The 15,544-nt window shown below is 43.9% G+C and overlaps 1 protein-coding gene and 1 long non-coding RNA gene across 6 annotated transcripts in view; both read left to right on the forward strand.

Annotated features, from left to right (window-relative positions):
• Positions 1-11,934, forward strand: part of LOC134482656 (uncharacterized) — a 61,882-nt gene extending 49,948 nt beyond the window's left edge. The window contains exons 2-3 of the long non-coding RNA XR_010059023.1: positions 2,058-4,637; positions 4,742-11,934. This is a non-coding gene — a long non-coding RNA (uncharacterized LOC134482656). The remainder of the gene's footprint in view (positions 1-2,057; positions 4,638-4,741) is intronic.
• Positions 11,935-13,360: 1,426 nt separating this feature from the next.
• Positions 13,361-15,544, forward strand: part of Fancc (FA complementation group C) — a 132,299-nt gene continuing 130,115 nt past the window's right edge. Inside the window, exon 1 of one of the 5 annotated variants that reach the window (XM_063276053.1) lies at positions 13,361-14,290. The gene's annotated coding sequence lies outside the window, so the exon portion shown is untranslated. Of the gene's footprint in view, positions 14,291-14,352; positions 14,589-15,544 lie in introns of those variants that run through there. The other 4 variants (XM_006253489.5, NM_012557.2, XM_063276051.1 and 1 more) reach the window with 4 other exon arrangements.

A 15,544-nucleotide genomic window follows, 5' to 3' on the forward strand; every position in this document is an offset into this window, starting at 1 on the left:
TAGGTGTAACCCTGTGCTTAGTGTGCTAAGGGGCTACCAATGACTTCTCTCGAAGGTTCTTAACATCTGCCAGTATTTGATATTATGTCTTTTTAAAAAAGATTTTACTTTATTTTTAACCACATGGATATGTGTGTGTCAGTCTGTGGGTATGTGCGTGCATATACTGGAGCCCTCAGAGGCTGGAAGAGGGTGCTGGCACCCCAGGAGATGGAGTTACACGTGGGTATGAGTTATTTGATGCGAATTGAACTTGGTCCTCTGCAAGAGTGAGTCAGTTCTCCAGGCTTTTAAAAACTGAGAACATAAAAAAAAAAAAAAAACCTGAAAAAAAAAAAAAAAACCGAAGAGGTATCACACTGGAGTTCTTATGTGTACTAATGGCGAGGATCTTTGCGTGTGCTTATTGGCTATGCATGTATCATCGACAAAGAAAAATTTATTCAAATAATTGCTGATTTTTACATTGGTTCTTTGCCTCTTTAATATTGAGTTGTGAGAGTTCTTTAAATATTTTGGACACAACTTTCTCATCAGTTACGTGTGCTGCAAGTATTCTCTCCCCGGCTGTGGGTTGTTCTTTCGCTATCTTGACGATAGGGTTCAGCAGGAATTTTAAACCTCTTTGAAGTCTAATGTATCTGCTTTTTCTTCATTTGTGCTTTTGTTTAAGTGTCTGTGGGTTTTTAAACGTTTCACTACTGATTTAAGGTGAGTAAATGGAGTTTGTAAAAAGCTGTGACCTAAGTGCTAAGCTGTGGCCATAGAGACACTGACAGGCGGCCGAGCGGAAGATGTGCTGCTACAAACTGGCTTCAGCTTATGCATCGGTCCAAACACCACAGTTGAGTCAAGGTTGGGAGGAAATGGATCCTCTGGAAATTCCCACTGTAAACAGTCAAACACTTCCTTGAGAATTATTCCTTCCCTAAAAATGTTACAGAATACAGTTATGCTCATGAACGAGCAGTCAGTGGGGAGCTAGTATTGCAATGTAAAACTGTCCTCGTCCTCCGCGTGGTGTTAGCGACTGAATCACGTGCTCTTCCTTCAGCCCCTAGGAGGGCTGGTTAGAATTTTAAGTGAGAAAAATGTGACTTCCAAAAAAAAAGTAATAATCTATGTTTGAAAACAGAAAACAAATCCTGCCCACCCCCCCCCCCAAATCTCCCAATCAGATGGTTCTTTTGTGCTCCTGGGATTAATTGTGGGCCCTATGCATGCTAGGCAAGTTCTTTACCACCGAGCTGCAGCTATAACCACAAAGCACTTTTGTGACTCCAGATATAGGATTTGAAGCTTGACGAACATTTTCTAGGTCTTAACAAAAACTTTTCAGCCACGGTAAAATCTGGGGTAAATGGTGATCATTCAGTTTGCTCAAACATGAGTTTAAAAATATAGAGAAGCAGCTTCCCGTGCAATGGACGTTAGTAGGACACATCTTTGCTTTTTACCCACTATCTCAAAGTATTTAAGAGTCTTTAAAGACAGGCTTAGACCAAATTTCACAGGTAAGTGTGCATGATCAGAACTTGGTTTCATTTGATAGCTAGTGCTCTTAATTCCATAATCCCTGGGGCGTTGTGTGAAAACATGTGTTAATATTGCACAATGATTTAGACACATCTACAGATGTTAAAGGAGTGACTCACTTTCACTGCACAAGTAGCTTCCATCGTTACTGTACCTGCTTGCACCCCACCCTGACTTTTCCTTTGACCAATGGAAATTCACCGTGACCAACACTTCAGGATGTGTAGGATGTTCAGGCCCAGGTTCTCCTGCTCATAATCCCAGCACCAAGAAGCTGGGTGTCAGAGCCCAGCCTGGGCTACAAAGTGAGTTTCAAGATAGCCTCTGGTCTGGAATGAGATCCTGCCTCAAACCAAACCAAACTCCTCAAGATTATTTATAATCTATGATATCCAAGACTGTACCTATCTTTCTAGAAGTAATCTCTAAAGAGTATGAAATGAAATGACCCTCAAAAGAATACGGAATTAAAGCAAAGCAAAACAAACAAAAAAACCTAACACACTTTTGTTTTTATACAGACATTGTGTTAGACAGAACACCATTTTCTGGTTACAAACGGCCATCGGTACATTACTTCCCCCCTTGGAACCTCATGAATGCAGTGAAATTAACCAAACATGAGAAGGAAGAGGTGACTGGAGAGAGAGCAAGAACGACAGAGAACCGACTTTCCAAACTAGATACTCAGCCAGCGGGGATTGGCTTTGCCTTAGCCAATCAGAGAGGCAAAGATCAGGAAGACCCAGATGCACACCAGAAAAGCCTGCATTGGCTCAGAAATTCAAAAGATCGGCTGCAGAGTCACTGGGGAAGAGCGGATGCTGCAAAAAGGACGCCCCACCCCCACCCCACCCCACCCCACTGTATTTCTCCACTTGTCTCCGATCAGAGAAACAAATCCACGCCTCTCCAAGCAGAAAGGGTGAACCATATAGACCCTGATTGGGGGAATACGTGTTCCCTTTCAGTAAGATCTGAACTGGAAACTTAAATGAAAAGTTGACACGGTGGCTCTTTCCGCCATCTTGGCGCCTGTGGAGGCCTGCTGGGAACAGGACTAATTGAACAAAAGCAGGTATGGAAGGCTGTGGTGCAAGGCCATTTTTGCTGGCTAGAAGCGAAGTCTCCGGAACCAAAGAGAGCACACGGCTCTTAAAACTGAAGGCGTCTATGCCCGAAATGAAACTGAGTTCAACTTAGGCAAGTGCTTCTGTACATGCAGCAAAACAAACAAACAAAACAAAAAACCCAGAAAAACAAACAACAACAACAACAACAACAACAACAACAAGAACAAGAACAACAACAACAACACAGTGACTCCTGGAGGCAAATCAAATGAAACCAGAGTGATCTGGGGGAAAGTAACTCGGGCCCACGGAAACAGTGGCATGGTTCGTGCTAAATTCTGAAGCAACCTTCCTGTAAAGGCATTTGGACACAGACAGAATCTGTGTGATGCTGTTCCCATCCCCGATTCAAACTAATGGAGAGTAAATAAATAAAAGTCGACTTGTACTCTTGTTTAAAAAAAGAAAAGGAAGAAAGGAAGGGAGGGAGGGAGGAAGAAAGAAAGACAGACAGACAGACAGACAGACAGACAGACATTGACACAGTGAAGTAGACCTCAGCAGCAGCTGCCCAGTGAACCCACTCCAAGCTTCCATCAGTCTTCTCAGGTCCATCCCATCCCAACACCACCCTATTCCACCACCACCCCAGCTTTTATGTTCCTCGTGGCTGCAGAAGGTCCATTCACATTTCCCTGGTTCTAAAACTATCATTCCTGAGAGTCACTGCTAAAATGTCATGGGCACAGGGAGGCCCACTCACTGACAGATTCACTCAGGCATACAGAATGTCCAAGGAGCCTCTTGCACCACCGTCTTACCTATGAAAAGACAGGGCCATCAGTAATTGGAAGCAGATTTTTATTATGAAGAACAAAATTGAAAACCGCAAAAGGAAGTCGGGGAAGACGGGGGCAACTCAAGGAAGAGGAAAACTGTAAAAACAAGAGAAGACAGCATACTCACAATAAATAAAAAGCATGGACAGCAATGAAAAGGAGCTTGAGGGCCTATAGTGTGAGAGCAGAACAGAGGGCTTAGAAAAACAGCTGAAGAGATTTTGAAATAATGGTAAGGATAAAGTCAACGAGACAGAAAGTCAAGAGAAAAATAGTTTTGTTCATCTGTTCGCTCATTTGGTGCCTACACTACCACGGGTATTTAGGGGGCATTGGTAAGCCAGCCAAAGATGTAAGGAATGGAGGCGAATCAATGCTTTGTTCAGAAGAAATAGATGCAGAGCAGAGGAGAGGCACTCGGAGTGAGGATAGGGAGGGCTTAGGGATCCTTCCCACCCCCATTTTCAATAGTGATCAAGTGTACTCTGTTTAACACCACTTAAGTAAAAAGTAAAAAAAAAAAAAAGAAGAAAAAGAATATTAAGTACTGATGTGTTTATAAAAAGATAAAGAGAGGATATGTCCTGGGTTTCGATACTAAGGTTGTGTTTATGAAAGGATAAAGAGGAGATGTGTTCTATGGAGGTCTGAGGAAAAGGGGTGCCACACTGAGACATCCCTTCCCCTTGAGGGACCATCGAGGGGAATTGAGAGGGTAGAAGGGGGGAGAGAGAGGGAGAGAGAAAGGGAGAGAGAGAGAGAAAGAGAGAGAGAGAGAAGATAGATGCTGGCCATGAGCTCACAGAGAGAAGGGGAGAGAAGAATGGGACAAAGGGAAGAGTAAGAGAGAGCAAGAGGGATCAAGAGAGTGAGGAGGGGGGCAAGCAGCCCCTTTTATAGTGAGTCAGGCATACCTGGCTGTTGCCAGGTAACTGTGGGAGTGGAGCTTAGAATGCTAACAAGTACCCCAGAGTTTATACACTAAAACTCTCATCCTCTAGAAGGTAGAGGCTCCTGGTATTAATCAGATCGTAGGAGCAGAGGCCTGTTGGACAGCGTCGGTGCCCTGATGGAAGAAGCCTGGAGGCCACAACGATGTATACAGCTGTCTGTTAAAAAAGCAGATAGGACTTCCTGACCCACAGACTATGACAAATACATTTCTGTTGTTTGCAAGTGAACAAAAAAGGTAAATTCAACAAGGTGGGTGCTCCTGTCCTGAACCTAGAGCAGCACTTCAGTTTTGCTTTGGGGTGATTGTGTTTTTAATTTCTTCTCTCTCATTGTCTGCAGGTTTGGAAAGCCACAAGAGACAGGCATGTTACTAATTTCCATGGCGCTAAACGAGCAACGTCAGACTGGTCTGAGGTGTGTGGGGCAAGATCAGCTGTTCTTCATCCTGGGCTATCATTGTCAGATTTTAATGTATGCACGAACCACTTGGGCGTTGTTAAGAGGAAAATCCTGGCTAAGCACACACTGTTAATTACCTCAGTTGACACGATGCTGCCGGTCCATGGGTTAGGCTTTGGTTACCAAGGTTTCTAGAGAATGACAGCATATCAGAAACCTTGTGTGAAGATGCCCTCTAACAGTTTCTGGGCCAGATTTAGGCTTAGCAAGCAATTTCCACACATGGAAACAAAAATGGGTAATGTTGCAACAGCGCTGAGGGTTTTACATTTTATTTTAATGTGTGGTGTCTGTGCTCATGAGTTCGAGGGTGTGTGCACATGAAAACCTGAGATCCTTATCAGGTTTCTTCCTCAGTCGATCTCTGCTCTCTCTCCCTGACCCCCCACCTCCACCTCCCATTTGAGTCAGGGTCTGTCATTGAACCTGGAGGTCAGTGAGTTCAGTTAGATTGGCCGGCCACCAAGCCTGTAGGATCTCCCTGTCTTCACCTCCCTAGTGCCTGGCTTTTTATGTGTTTGCTCGGATGTGGACTTGGTCTTCAGGTTTGCACAGCAAGCCCTTTACCTACTGAGTCATTTTCCTAGCCCCAGTCCTAAAGGTTTAGCACAGGAACCTGACCGTCTCTTAGAGGCCAGTATGAGCTGACTAGAGACCACCAAGTTAGAGACCCTGTCTGCCTGAGACAGGCACTTGTACTCACCTCTGGTTTATGTTAGGCAGAAATGGTGGCACTGGGTTGCCAAACTGTCCAATTTATGAGGCAATGCAAAATTAGGGTTCTATGTGAAATTCTCTGATTTCTTTGTTTTCAATTAAAATTTTTCCTCAAGTGGTTTTCAAGCTAAACAAAACAAACCTGCAGGCCAGATGTAAACTTTGGGGGTATTTTTTCTCTTTCCCTGGTCCAATATTGTGCCAGAGCCTGAGAGAAACTAAGACCTAAGTCTTGCTGTTAGGATGGGTTGGTTGGCTGGGTGTGGTGGAGCACACCCTTTGTCCTAGCTCTTGGGAGGCAGAGGCAGAAAGGTCTCTGTGAATTCAAGGCCATTCTACTGTACATAGTAATCTCCAGGAAGACCAGAACTCTATTGTGAGACCCTATCTCCACAGGGAGAGGAAAAAAAGAGAGAACCAGGTGGCTTTGCTGAGAACAGAAGATATTTGCACATGTTTTTGTGTGAGATTACAAGTAGAAATGCAAACCCAATGAGGAAAAAAGAAATGAAAGCCATTTATGGGGGCTGTGAAATCAAACCCCAATACGACTTCTGATATTAGCTGTCTCAGTTAGGGTTTTACTGCTATGAACAGACACCACGACCAATGCAAGTCTTATAAAGGACAATGTTTAATTCAGACTGGCCTACAGGTTCAGAGGCTCAGTCCATTAGCATCAAGGTGAGAGCATGGCAACGCCCAGGCAGGCATGGTGCAGGAGGAGCTGAGAATTCTATATCTTCATCCGAAGGCTACTAGCTGAATACTGGCTTCCAGGAAGCTAGGATGAGGGTCTTAAAGCCCACACCCACAGTGACACACCTACTCCAACAAGGCCACACCACCCAATGGTGCCACTCCCAGGGCCAAGCATATACAAACCATCAATGGAATGGCCCACAATGGAATTTTCTGATTTGTTGAAATTGAGCCTACTTATTTTGTCTTCTTGGGATGGCAAGCACCAGGCACAAACAGTACTATCATTCGTGTGAAGTACTAACTTTGATATTGAAGCCAGTGGGAGTGGCCAGAAGTAAATCAATGATTAAAATACTAATGGCATCTGTCATTATACACTACAGGAAACATAGCTGTTGCACAAAGAAAAAGATTTTCTGAGGGTTTCACAAGTTGAAATCGTTTCAGCACTTTGGAGATGGAGTTGTGGAAGTGCATCTGGTTAGTGAGTGGGATGAGGTCTACTGAACAATAGTGCTCTGTCACTTGTGAATATATTGCCTTCTGAGCAAGCTCTCTGGTCACCCTGAATAAGCCAGTCATTTTCAGATGGGGAGGTTGTCCTGGATTACTGCAGTGGGCAGAAGCAATCACAAGGGACCTCAGAAGTGAGAAGTAAGGTCAGAATCCAAGGAAAGCATGCAGCCTTCAGAAGCAAGGAAACAGTCTGAGTTTTGACTCTCCAAAGGAGAAAAGCCCACTGACATCTAATTTTAGATCGCTGGGTTTGACATGGACTCCCTGGTTTACAGAAAAATAGAACAATACATTTGTTTTCAATCATTCAGTGTGGTCATTTGTTACAGCAGCAATAGGAAAGTGGTACAGTAGGTAGAGCTCATGAAAAAGCCTGAAGGCAGGCAGCATCAAAACATGGTGTCTTCAGAATCCCAAACCATCCAGAGAAACGATTTTCTATGGACAACACCACGCCACTTTCTGTTGTTTTTTCACATCTAAAATTAATTGTTTTGGAGCTGGGGGTGTAGTTTAGTGGTATGACACTTGTCTAGTATGAGTGAAGGCTTGGATTAATCACCAGCACCATGGAAGATTTATTCTGATGCATTCTTTATTGCCTAGTGTACAAACTGGGAGTGAACTTTACTTACATGTACTGGAATTATGGATCAAGTGAGAATAGTGAACACAGACTGCCTGGGAAAGGTCCCCAGAGATGCTCACTAAGTGGTGCAAAACAGAGATGCTCACTAAATGCTGATGTTTTGAGATGGGGCCTTAGTATATCGCAGGCAACCTTTATGCTTCAGTAGCGGGATCGTAGCCACCATGACGGATTTACATGTTGGTTTCTCATGCTTGTGTGTTATGGCTTGACTGTGAAATATCTCTCACAGAGGCTTAAGTGCTGAATGTTTGGTTCACAGCTGGCAGATCTACTTTGAAAGGTAGTAAAAACTTTGAGGGAGGTGAGGCCTTGCTGGAAGCAGGTGTGTAGGAGGTGTTTTTGACAGTTGTGCCTGGTCAGGGTCCCCTTTTCCCTCTCTGCTTCCTGTGTTCCATGGGTGAGCAGCCAAGGAGTCTGTGGGTGGTGACACACCTTCCATTCCCTTAAGCAGTCAAGTTGGGCATTTTATCACTGAGTCTCAAAATGTACAAACATGTTTTGTTCCTATGGATCTTAAAGTACTGTTTAACACACACACACACACACACACACACTCACACACAAATTGAAAAGACTAGAACCTTCATTTAACATAGAAATAGACAAGGTGCAGTTAATTTCATTATTGGAAAACATTCAGCGATTTAAGGGTCAATCTAAGACTGACACAGGAATAGGATGGAATTCACTTTTTTTTTTTTTCTGACTTAATGGTTGCCAGGATTAATCAAGTCACAAATGTGAATAATTTCTTCCTTTTTTCAACTGGAATTTTTAAGTGCTTATTCTTAGAAATTCTTTAATATTAATTTCATGCTAAGTGAATCATTATTAAATACTTATGAGGAGAACTATTTTTAAGCCATGTGCTCATTTGAAACTGTAACGTATTACTTTCTGCAGGCAATAAAAAACGTGCTAAATTAGTTACAACACCCCAGGAATGGGATGTGTGCTCTAAATAAGAATGCATGCGTTTACTGACCTAAATAAAACGGGGCTAAAATTGGTTGCACGTTCTCCTAAAAGAGTATACATGTCATTCATTGCTCAATGGGGAAAAACACAGATTTTTGTTCCGGAATCGTGGTAGAAATTCCACAAGGCTAGGGTTGTTCCTCTGATCTTCAGCCTTCACATGTTTTTAGTAAGTAGACAGGTTACCTGTCTTTGCAGTTCAGGCCCCAATATCCCCACCAATTTTAAAATGCCGTTTGCTACTCTTGGCTGTTCTTGTGTAACAACCATGTACCCACTGACGGGCTCTGCAGGGAAAGCAGCTATTCATTGGCATGAGGAGGCTTTCTTTCTCTAGACCAAGCTTAAGGCAGAGGACAAGACTTTTCTTTAACCACAGAAATCTGACTTTATTATAGTGCTTCATCTTAGTCCTGTGGCAGGCCGCAGGGACTCAAAATAACGTTCATTTTGACAAAACAGAAACGCATTTTTCTTTATTGTTTAGCCAAAGCAGGTAGCTTCTGTGATGACTGGCATCTAGGTAGCGAAGAAAGCTAGAAGGTTGAGCTTTCCTTCCTACAACGTAGGAAGGGTTTTCTAAACTTCTCCTGAAACAGGTTCAGTGACCCTCTTGTGAGAAGAGGCTGACCATGACAGGGACAAAAGAGCACCATTCTCTCTGAAGACTCGGAGAGAAGGCACTGAACAAACAGGCCTTGTTAATGCCCCCACATTCATAACTGGAAGATTATATTCTCTGTCCAATTCTCTCTCCCCATGTCTGCCCACTTTTCATCAAAATGAACTTAAGGATTTCCAGGCTTCATTGCTTCCTTGGGTCCCAGTGTCCGTGAAACATAAAATTTGAATGTTGTCCCCTTGTTGCTGTCTGTTTGTTATAGAAGCCTTAACTGCGAACTGAGCATGGGAAAGGGAAAGTCATGTTGCTTCCCCTATAGTTGGCCTTCATCGAGCAGCCATTGGCTAGCTTACAAAGTAGGACTGGTCAGACTTCAACACTCAGAGACACACTAAAGAGTTGTCTGGCTCCAGGTAGCTTGTCACTGAAATCAGCTGGGGAAAGGCATGATGGCTACAAGCATATGGGAAATCATGTGGACAACTAAGAACAGAAAGCAATAGTAGAGTTAGCTTGGCCTAAAACTGCACTTAAAAGGCTGGAAAGGGGGTTGGGGATTTAGCTCAGTGGTAGAGCGCTTGCCTAGGAAGCGCAAGGCCCTGGGTTCGGTCCCCAGCTCCGAAAAAAAGAACCAAAAAAAAAAAAAAAAAAAGGCTGGAAAGATGGCTCAGTGGTTAAGAGTACTGGCTATTCTTCCAGAGGACCGGGGTTCAGCACCTACCTGAGAACTCACAACCGTCTGTGACTCCAGTTTCAAGAGATCCAATACCTTCATATAGATATACATGCAGACAAAAACACCAATGTACATTTTTTTTTTAAAAAGCCAGGAGTGGTGGTACACAACTTTAATCCCTTCACTGGGGAGGCAGAGGTAGGAAGATGTCTATGAGTTCAAAGCCAGCTTGGTCTATGTAGTGAGTACCAGGATAGTCAGATCTTTCTACATAGTGAGACCCTGTTTCAAGAAAAAAAATTGGACTTAAAGTTAGAAAGTTGGGAATGTAAACCACTCTGTCTCTCATTCATCAACACTCCCTGTCATGTTAGTCAACTTTCTTTGCTACTTACATTTTTTACCAGCATTCCTTTTTTTTTTTTTTTTTTTTCTCGGAGCTGGGGACCGAACCCAGGGCCTTGCGCTTCCTAGGCAAGCGCTCTACCACTGAGCTAAATCCCCAACCCCGCTACTTACATTTTTTTACCCTGTTGTATAACCTGGGCATGTACAAGGACTTAAGGATTCCAGATTCTGTAGGAGTCGCTCCGTTGGGCAAGCTATGGTCAGCTATGGTCATTTAATTAGCTACGGCAAATGTGTGTGTAGTAAGACTCTCCCCCACTTGGGATTTCATTCCTCTAGTAGCCCAGACTCTTCTGTAATCATATTACTTTTCTGATAAAATCAGCTGTAAACAGAGAAGGATCACATATCAAGTGTATGTAACATACCTGACCTACTCGACACTACGGCTCAGAAACACGGCATGTGGCATAACCTCGGTTGTTTTCCCTTTGTGACTCTGTGGTTCCTAGTAACTGTGGCAAGTTTCCAGCATCACCAGGAGAGAAGACTGCAGAGTGTCGCTAGCCTGGAAGAGATCACACTTCAAAGTGGGTCCCACTCTCAAATTGCAGTGTCCGCTGATCATGTCTCTGTACCATCACAAAGTTGGGACTCTGAGACCACAGCAGACAGAAGACTGTGTGTGTCTACATCCTCCTAAGTGTATTCCTGCAACAGAGGCCAGGGAGTAGCGTGTGGGTGTATATGCAGGGAAAGGGCTTCCTTTTTCCATAAACTTTTGCTCCTGTAACCCTCACTTCCTTAATATCAGGGGTCTCTTCCTCTCTGGACATTGATCTAACCTTCACTACTTGCTGTACCCATCCCCATCTCTTGAAGCCTTTTTTTTTTTTTGACATAAACTACTCATAAAGTTTTCTTGTCTAATTCAGTATACATTTCCTCAGTCAAAATGTTTCAGTGGGAATAATATGGTTAGGACTGTACATAAACCTCTTAGACCGTAAGGCCCAGTTCCCATTGTATTCTCTGCTAGCCTAGGAGCGAGCAGGCACAAAACAAGTAGCAAAAGGACAACTGAAGCTTGGTTCTGACACCTGCTAGAAAACAGCTCTGTGCGTCTGCTTCTCTATCCGTGAAGCGGAAGTAGCACCTTCCACCTATGGTCAACGTGAGGCTTAAAGGAATGCATACCAGGTAAGTGAATCGACCCAGCATCAGGACTTAAGCAAACAAGATACATCTGAGGTACCAAAGGCAAAACTATTAAATACACAAGATACACTTGACACACCAGGCCATCAGTAAGGCAGCATGCAAGTGTCCAATCTCACGTGGGAGGTATTGTAACTCACTACCATTTTGTTCACAGTATGGAATCCAAGACTGGTGTTTCTTATGCATTTGTTAAATCTGAAGGAAGGTTTGACCAAGGCAGCAATTTTGCAGTCTTTCAGCTGCTGGTTTTTCATTTTCTCTCTTGAATGTAATAATGTAGAAGCTTCTAACACACTTCGTCAAGTTTGTAATTTTCATTTTTGCCACAGTATCTGTGCTCACTTACACCATAGCCAAAACTATTTTTAGAGGGACTCAGACTCAGTTTTTGCTACGATTCAAAATAACATTTGTACCGAATCATTTGTTTCTCTGAAAACTCATTGGACATATCGCAATGTGGCCATCTCATTCCTGTCAAAAATTAGTGAAGGCAGCTCTATACATACGGATGCTGCATAGAGGGTCCACCTATGAAACCCCATGAATTTAAATGTGCACCTTTATGCTGTATATGCTTCCCATTTAGTTTAAGTTAGGCCTAAACATAGTGTCATTTTATATGCTGAAGTTAAATAGCCCCGTAATTATTATTTTTTTTTTCGGAGCTGGGGACCGAACCCAGGGCCTTGCGCTTGCTAGGCAAGCGCTCTACCACTGAGCTAAATCCCCCCCCCCCAGTAATTCTTTATTAACCATTAACCTGACATAAAAATACTGCCATTTTTTCAAATATATAAAAAAATCTGAGTACCAAAATAGTGACTTTTGCTCTAAAAAACAAGAAACGAACATGGTTTCACATTGTTTTTGCTGGTAAATACTGACTAACAAAAAAAACCTTAAAACTTGTCACTGTATGGCTTTTTTTAGGGCTAAAGTGTCATTTACACTTGTCTCTCACCACACATGCTGTTCTTTTCTTTTTTCTTTTTCTTAAAGATTTATTTATTTATTACATGTAAGTACACTGTAACTGTCCTCAGTCACACCAGGAGAGGACATCTGATCCCAAAACAGATGGTTGTGAGCCACCAAGTGGTTGCCGGAATTTGAACTCAGGACCTCTGGAAGAGCAGTCAGTGTTCCAAACTGCTGAGCCATCTCTCCAGCCCACAGGTGCTATTCTTGATTAGACTAAAATGACTCATTAAAAAGGCACAAGCCTCAACTACAAAAAAAAAAAAAAAAAGCTATTCTGTAAAGCAGAGTGTGTTAGTTTTGGATCAGGTTCCCCTGGTGTCTCTCTTTAAATTTTTGTTATTTTATATGTATTTATTCATGTTTGTGCAGTGTGGTACCCAGTGAGACCAGAAGAGGGCATCAATCCCTTGGACAGGGGTTACCAATAGTTGTGAGCTGCCATGTGGATGCTGTGACTCCAAATCAAGTTCTCTGGAAGAACAGTCAGTGCTCTTAATGGCTGACCCATCTCTTATACCTCTCCCTTAATTAAAAACAACAACAAACCTTGTTATAAATCAATATACTCATTTCAGATTTTGTGAGCTTCATAACCTTGGTAGCACTTGCTTTATGAACTGGATTTGTTCAATGGTAAGATGGCTATGCCTTTAGAATACTGACGTTAACAGTAACCCAGGCAGGGGATCAGCTTCCTGCTGCTTTTCCTTCCTTGAGTCATGCCCTTCTTGTGGAAGATTCTCTTACTCGGATTGGATTTTGATAGACCCACACAGTCTTTCCTCTTCCCCAACTTAACCCATTCCCCGAGTTTTATTCTGATGTTTAAACATCTTTAAAGTATACAGGTGATCTAATTCAGCAGGTTTTTTTTTTTTTCTACCATGCACTGTCTTTCAGCTAATCTTATTCCCGTTTAAAATAAACAGAAAGATGTCGATTAAAGGTGTGTGCTAGGGTAAAACCATACCACATCTAGAAACAGGTTTTTCCAGCTTACAACCTCCGGATTCAGTGTGACCAAATATCCTGCAACAGAGTATTTAAATATAAGAGCTATTTATTACATGCACATATTACTTATGTGTTATTAAGGCACACTTGAAGTTGTGGCCTTATGATTGTAATGGATGGTTCTTGGGTACTAATTAAAAGATTCTAAAATTTTAAGGTTATTTTGACTCCTCCCTAAACTCAAACATCTGTAATTTATGCAGCTCCAAATTAGAAAACAATTTTTTAAAAAGGGTTGGCAAGATGGCTCAACAGGTAAAAAGCACCTGCCACCAAAGACTGGGTATCTCCATTAGTGAAAGAACTGATTCCCACAAAATTGTCCTCTATGCTCACTTGACATGCACACAAGTGTAATGTTAAAAATTCAAGAATAAAAGATAAGCCAAGTCTCATTTGACAAGAATGGAAGTTTCTTCTTATGTGGCTTAAATGCAACTCTGAACCGGTTTGAACTTGAACTAAGCAGTGAATGGGCTTGACTAGGGATTGGAGCGATCACTAGCCAAAGACAAAACTCCTGTTTGTGGAGTTTGACCCATATGGCAACTCCCTTCTCTTATGAACCACATTCCAGAGTTCTCTCTTTTACGAAGCCCTAGCCCGGTGCGGCGCAGTAGCCACGACCCGCGGTCGCCCACTTCCTCCAGGAGACTCAAAGGACCTTCCCATCATGCCGCGGGAGCGCGCTCGCCCCCAGAGTGCATTGCGCGTGCGTGCGTGCGCGCGCGCAGCCCCACTCCCTTGCGACCGCGGGAAAATTCCAAACTCGTCAAAGCATAACAAGTTCCGTGAGGTCGTGCCAAGTTTTCAAGCCGCAGAAGCCGGGAGGTGGCTTCTTTTCCGCCGCGGCCCAGTCTGCTGAGGGAGCTCTGGGTGAGGACCACCCGGGAAGGCTGCCGCTTTCCGCCAGGGCAGGGAAGACTCGCGAGAACGTGCGCCGAGTCTCAACGTGGGCAAGCAGCGCTCCCTCGGCGCTCTGTCTGAAGCTGGAAGGTGAGAAGCCACGGTAGGCGGGTGCGAGCCGCGGGAGGGCGGGGCAGGAGATGGCGCTAAGCCCGGCAGGAGGCGGGGCCTGGCGAGAGGCGTGGCTACAGCCAGGTGGGAGGTGAGGCCGACAGTGGGGGCGTGGTTAATCCGGAATTGAACCGAGCTCGGCAGAGGCCGACCGACCCGGTGGAAACTGATCTCCGCGAGAGCGGGGTCGACCTGGAGGGCCGCTCCACCAGAGTGAGGAGCCGAGAGGGGCGAGCCGGACGGGGCTGACAATGAGGGACAGGGTCTAAGGCCCAAGGTGAATCCTAGTGGGCATGGCTGGGGTGATGGTACAGTTACCCTTCGTCCCCATTTATTTTTATTTTTATTGTTTTAAGCAAATCCTCTCCCTCTGGGTTCAGAGCAGCTGCAGGTACTTTTGAAAGGACTGGAGCAAAGGTAAAGTTTATTGCTCCGCATCCATTAAGAACAGCTGGCCCAGGGTTCCAAGAATGCCCTCCCACACCTGCTTGAGGGACAGGCCCAGAGGGTTTAAAGGTACAATGTGCTTTCTGTAACAATTTTTAGGTGCTTGGTCTTGGAGAGGGTGCTGGACGAAAATCTTGGGCCAGGCCGAGGATGTTCAAGACCTCTGTGTGCCTAGAATTTTCCCCTAGTCTGAGATGATTTAAAAAATCCAATGCCCCAATTAATTTAAGCGGGTGTGATTGACATAGGGTGTGATTGACATGAGATACCTGTTTGTGGATGACCCTCACTCACCTTTAGGGTGGTTCCAAATGGCAGATTTAGTGCTCACAAATGTGTACGTAGAAGCTAGAGGTGTTGTCAGGAGTGACTCTCTTTCCCTCCTCACCCCTTTCCTGCCTCTCCTCACACCCATCACATTTGGCCTGGAGTTCACCTGACTTTGCAAGCCCTAGGGTTATGCCTTTCTCTGCCTCCCCATTGCTGAGATCACAAGTTTGGGCCACACATTTAAAACCTTAAACACACACACACACACACACAGCGACAAACACTATTACTATTGTGGGGGTAGAACTCATGATTTCAGGCTTGTGTGGTAAGCATCTTATCAACTGAGCTAGCTGTTGAATGCTACTTTGTCTGGGTGGTCATGGCTGGTATGTTGTTGCCCATGTGAAGCTGTATGCACATTTTAAATGATGGGGTTCTTAACTGCTTCCATATTTTGGCAAATAGTTCCAGCAGTGATTACACAAATCTTGTATTTATAAAATCAACCTCAAG

Source organism: Rattus norvegicus, chromosome 17 (genome assembly GCF_036323735.1).
Source record: "Rattus norvegicus strain BN/NHsdMcwi chromosome 17, GRCr8, whole genome shotgun sequence".
NCBI classification, from domain to species: domain Eukaryota; kingdom Metazoa; phylum Chordata; class Mammalia; order Rodentia; family Muridae; genus Rattus; species Rattus norvegicus.